Source organism: Corythoichthys intestinalis, chromosome 20 (genome assembly GCF_030265065.1).
Source record: "Corythoichthys intestinalis isolate RoL2023-P3 chromosome 20, ASM3026506v1, whole genome shotgun sequence".
Classification (NCBI taxonomy): Eukaryota; Metazoa; Chordata; class Actinopteri; order Syngnathiformes; family Syngnathidae; genus Corythoichthys; species Corythoichthys intestinalis.
The window spans coordinates 27,056,860-27,063,024 of NC_080414.1; positions in this window are offsets into that span (position 1 = coordinate 27,056,860).

Genomic DNA, 6,165 nt, shown 5'->3' on the forward strand with positions numbered 1-6,165 from the left:
AAACTTCATGGACTGACATGCAGTGGACAGGATTTTGGACAAAATAAGCTATATATGTAGGTATATAGTTCCCGTCTATAAAATACAACTGTTTGAAACACGTTGGTCTGAAAAGTGTGTTATTTTTACACATACACACACACACACACACACACACGTTTTAAAATGCCTAACTACAGTGTGATTTTGACCTTCTATCAAGGGCATCGGTTTGCATTTGGACAAAACTCTACCAACTTTTCAGGATGCTCAAATTGTCCCCACCAACCTTTAAGCAAAATTACTTGCATTATATAATGAGTTCAGGTATATATGTAATTTAAGATTGTTTTCCCATATGTTGTAAGTATAGAATTTCCCCTACTATTATTCAGTGATTTTTTTTTTCATTATGCTTAGACTTGCATTTACCCCTTTTCACTTGCTGAATGTGCCAGTCCATTTTTCGCCCCCACACACAAACGCACTCACAGCCCAGACAGAAATAAAACATGTCGAAAACATGCAACACCTCCTCCGCCCCCTTCGAAAAGGAGGGATATTAGTATTTTTTTTCGGCCAGCAGCAGCCACTGTAAGTACCGTATTGGCCCGAATATAAGACAGTGTTTTTTGCATGGAAATAAGACTGAAAAAGTGGGGGTCGTCTTATATTCGCGGTCTAGACATTAAGTCCATTCACGACAGTAGATGGCGCCAGATATCCTTGAAGCGATGTTCTGACATGACAGGTCTCAGCTACTCTGAAGTTTAACCAGTTTGCATTATTTTATTGCAATGTTTTTCCTTATTCAGATTTCTTTCAAGACTACAGTTACAGTTAGAATTCACTTTGTTGGTTAATGCAGTTATTATAATTTTGTTGTTTTATTACAATAGATTGGTTTATTTACATTTCAAAAACCAGAAGCCACTCATTTATGAACGTGATTGCACTTAAGTTTACATATTTAAATGTTCAGATATTAAGATTTGAATGAGGCAAAATAACATGCCCTTTCTGTCAAATGTATTGTTATAATTATTTGTTTCAGATGTACTGTAATTATTTTCTGTATAGAATTAATTTGGTGTTCAAAAAGTCTTTTTTTCCAAACTTGAGTCTTGAAAAAGGGGGTTGTCCTATAATCAGGGCCGTCCTATATTCGGGCCAATACGGTAGTGTAAAAAGATGTCAATATTGTGGAGGTGGGGAACACACCACTAATTTTGCTACTGAAAGTCCGACCTGCATCAGAGTAGGTATAACATTAAACTGAATTTGCTCTAACCTGCAAAACTCGAGTAGAAAGCTACTTAGTGAGGTGCCATCTGTATGTTTTTTCTACTGTTAACGATAATTAAACTGTGAGAAATGTAGACAACTGAGGTTTACCCCCTTCTCCCCATTTTCATTTTTATTTTCTTTATGTGGTGTTAAAGCAGCCTAAAGGAGCTTTCATTTTTCTTGTTGAGTTTGGCTTTGCTTGTGGACAAAAGCAGTAGTGTTTTACCTGAAGAAAGGCTCCATTTTTATTTATTTTTGTCAATCTTTGACTAAGAAGTTTTTTTCAGTTATATTTAATTTCTTTATTTAGACAGAAAATGTTGCGTTGTCTTAAGACAAATATTTATTTTTTGTATTCCGGGATCGTTAAGAGATTATTAACAAATTTGTATATATTGTCATATGCAGCGATTAAGTGGGGGGTGAGGGTGGCCAAAAATGTAATTGACTTTCCTATTAATGAATATAAAATTAAAAACCTTGCCGGTAAAATGTTGTCTATATAAGTTGTAAAAAAAATAAAACAACAAAACTGAATGAAAAATGGATCAAAATTATTTTTTGAAAACATCATGTGACTAGCACCTTAGAGACAGCCATTTGCTTTGCTTAGCCAAAACCACCTGAGGACAGATTCTGGCTGGAATATTCAGTCAAAAAGGATGCGGCGTCTACTTCTCCACTTGGTAAGACAGAAAAACGCACGCGCTAACACAAGCACTCACACAGTTGGGATGGCAGTATGTACGAGCTTGTGCTAAGCTACTATCCAAGCATATATCTTATAAGTTATTTTTATTGCTGACACTGTGTTTCGGGGCCATCAACATATTTTGCCTTCCGTGCCCCAAAAGTCAAATTCCGCCTATGTTTATTGTGTTATGTTCAATTATTGCAATTTAAATTTGCTAATAAAATCCAGAAATTTCTTCTGAAAGTTTTCAAAATGTTTCTATTTGTTGTTTTTGAAAACAAAGGTTTGACTCGAACTGTGTATCACCTGAACCAATACATATGAAAGGTAGTATAAGTCAATACAGATTTATTTTGGATTGATCATTTAGCCTATCAATTAATTAAGATCATAAACATGAGGAATGTAGCCCCGGCCCCCGTTCGCCCAATCTGTTTGGTCTTATTAATGTCCCGTCCACAGCAAAAAAGTGTATGTGCAGGTTACTCTGTTATACATAAGCGGAGTTTAAGGGGGGGGGCGCCCCTCCACCCCCCTTGGCCGAAAAGTATCATTGCATGTAATTGACTTTCCTATATTTGTATAAAAGTTGTAAAGCTTTACAGCAAACAACAAAAATGAATGAAACAAACAAAAAAAAAATTTCATAATTGGTCAAAAATATTTTTTCGAACACATCATGTGACTAGCACCTTAAACGGTTATTTGCTTTCATATTATTATTATTATTATTATTTTTTTTTAATTAGGAAAGGGCAACTTTATTTTTCAAATGATTTTTTTTCTTTGTTTGAAAATATTTTTTGGGGATTGAAGCAACTTTTTGGGGGAATTAATGATTTAGACACAAATGTCCTACCTATAATATGGCCCAAAAACAAAAAGGATTGCTAAAATCAAAGGAAACTTTTTAAATTAAAAATTAAGTGTTCAAATGCAAATATTTGAGCCTCAAATATTTTTTTGCATTCAAAAACTGTTTTCTATGATTGAAATTTTTCATTTTTTGATTGAAGTGATTTCTTTGTTTGAAAATATATTTTTTTGTTTGAAGCAACTTATTTTTTGATAGAATAATAAAAGACACAAATGTCCTCACCAAATTGTGGCCCAAACGGAAAACAACATTACTTCAATTTTAAAAAAAATTGACTTCAATTCAATCAAAGCAAAAATTCAAAGAAAAATAGCTTTCAAATGCACTTTTTTGAGTTTCAAATTTATTTTTGCATTCAAACACATTTATTTTCAAACGAATAATGAAGACTCAAATCTACCTCCATATGGCTCCGCCCAGGGGTTACAGTGGCGCCACCAGGGGGTGGCCAGGGCCACCCCTATAAATTGGTTGGCCACCCCGCTTGCCAGTATATCGTTAGATTGTTGTAGCTTCAGTTGTGCATTTCATCCCAAATGAATGCATTTATTTTGTTTTGTTAAATGTAGGGCTGTCAAATTTACCGCGTTAATTTTTTAAATTAATCACGCAGTCGCGGTACGACTCAGTCGCACATTGCCGCAAACAGCCTACAATGGCGCCGTTTTACTTATATACAGAGATAAGAGGCAGTGTCAATTGAGTGGAGTAGATACAAGCATTCATTGGGGCCGTACTTTTAATTGGCAAAAGCTTTGTCATCTCTCCCACAGCAACTGTAAATATTGTGGGAAGCAACGTGGGGAAGAATGACAGGAGTTTTCTAAACACCCTGTAGTGTACCCAACACAGAGAAGATATAGCATTTGCAGCCACCACACACAGTCATGGTTGCACCACTTCCCATCATGCATTTGGGCAGAACAGTTAAGTCGCTACAGTATCATTTACTGAAAGCTCAACAAATACACTAGATGGCAATATTTAGTCACAATATATAAACTCACATTTATCCTTTAAGAATTACAAGTCTTTCTATCCGTGGATCACTTTCACAGAAAGAATGTTAATAATGTTAATGCCATCTTGTGGATTTATTGTTATAATAAACAAATACAGCACTTATGTACAGTATGTTTAATGTATATATCCGTCTTGTCTTATCTTTCCATTCCAACAATAATTTACAGAAAAATATGGCATATTTTAGAGATGGTTTGAATTGCGATTAATTACGATTAATTAATTTTTAAGCTGTGATTAACTCGATTAAAAATTCTAATCGTTTGACAGCCTTAGTTAAATGTACACCTTATGCCTGATAGATACATAACACAATAAAATTGAATTGTTGTGGAACTCAAAATGTTGACTGGACAGTTATGCACTATGCACATTAAATCGTTAGTAACATCAAATATTACACAATACACCAAAGTATATCAGTAGCCGTGTCCTTAAGTCTTTCTGATAGTTTTCCCCTGACCTTTTTACTGCAATAATATAATGAAAACCTAAAATTATGGCTTTTAGTTTTGGCCACCCCAAGATTTTAAGTGGCCCCATCTGGCCACCCCTATGAAAAATTTCTGGAGGCGCCACTGAGGGGATACAATTTTTGACTGGGGTAACTACATTTGCACGTTACGGGGGCGTACCATATTCAATGGATGACGATCTTGCCGAAAAGTATAGCTGTCCTAAGCAGCCTGATTTAGAATTCTCCTCGAGAATGATGGGAAACAAAAAAAAAAAACAACGCTCATTTTCAACTTATTATTATACATATTCTTGTAAGTTAATTTTATTGCTGACACTGCGTTTTGGGGTCATCAACATGTTGTGCCCCCCCTGGCCCAAAAGTCAAACTCCGCCTGCTGTTATATCATCCCTAGCAATGTTAAGACCAAACCTAAGCCCTAGCTTTTATATCAGGGTTCACTAAATCCGGACCTCCGTGCCCCTTTACTGTCGTGTTTTCCATGTCTCCTTCCTCCAACACACCTGAATCAAAATAATCGGGCTCATTATCAGGCTTCTGCAGAGGTTGCTGATGACATAGTCATGTGATTCAGGTGTGTTAGGGGAGAGAGACGTGGAAAACACGACAGGAAAAGTGGCACCGAGGTCCGGATTTAGTGAACCCTGCTTTATATCAAACTGAACATGTTTATCTGATTAAGATAATACACATACTATATACCAAAATATTTTCCATCTTGCATACATACCGAGAGTAAAGAGTTGCAATCAGCAAATATAACAAAATGAGGTTTACATAGTTTGCAGTTCAATGCAATCATGTACCAATGGTAGAAATGTATTAGTATTTTTTTCCACTTTGCCATCATTTGCAAACAGTTCAGACAAAAGCTAGCACAATAAATGTGTTGAGCTTGGGTTCAACTTGTTAATTGGGTACACAAACAACCTCGAAAGAAATGCTTCTTTTGTGGCAGGGACTGTTCCCTAGCAACAAGAAGCAATGTTGCTTGACTTCCCTCCTCTCACACACATAGTAACCGCACCCTCATCCAGTAACCAAGGTAACACATGCGTCTTTGACAAGTACTGTATTTTACTAGTGTGTAAAAATGAACACCTGCTATTTAAGCTGTTTAACCAATTTTCCATTTGGCTATTGTTATTAGAGGAGTATTCTGTTTTAGGTGTCTTGAGCAAAATAATATTTCCTCCTTGTACATTTAAATCGAATTATTTCAATGTGATATAAAATGCTGTAATTCCTGTCACGATTACTGTATTACAGTGTCGCAAAAATATTCAATGGGAAGCGTGGCTCACACAATTTAATGGACTTTGCTTACCCCTAGCGGTAATTTTGAGTTAATGCACTATACCCTGTATATAGTACGACAGGCGACAGAAATTGAATGGAGGTCCATCACCTCCATCAGGGGTGAAAGTGGTTAGAATTTCTTGCCGGAACTCCCCAACGTGAAGGTCGCCTCGAAGCCAGAAATGTTATTTATTTATTTAGGTTTTGTTTGTTTGTTTGTTTGTTTGTTTGTTTGTTTGTTTGTTTGTTTGTTTGTTTGTTTGTTTTTTGTGGGGGATGGTCAAAACTACTGAAATGCAAAGAAACTGTTTTGGTCAGTTATTTCTATCACACATACAAAAACTGATTTTCATTCAAAATTGTCATTTTTGCAAAATAAAAGTTAACGAAAACAGCTGTAACCCCAACCCCCATCTCCTAATTTTTATTTTCCCTCATTTCCTCACATACTAAATGCTAAATCTCAGTTTTAACTACTTAAGAATTTTGAGAGAATTTTGATTTCTTCTTCAGGCAGTCATCTTTGTA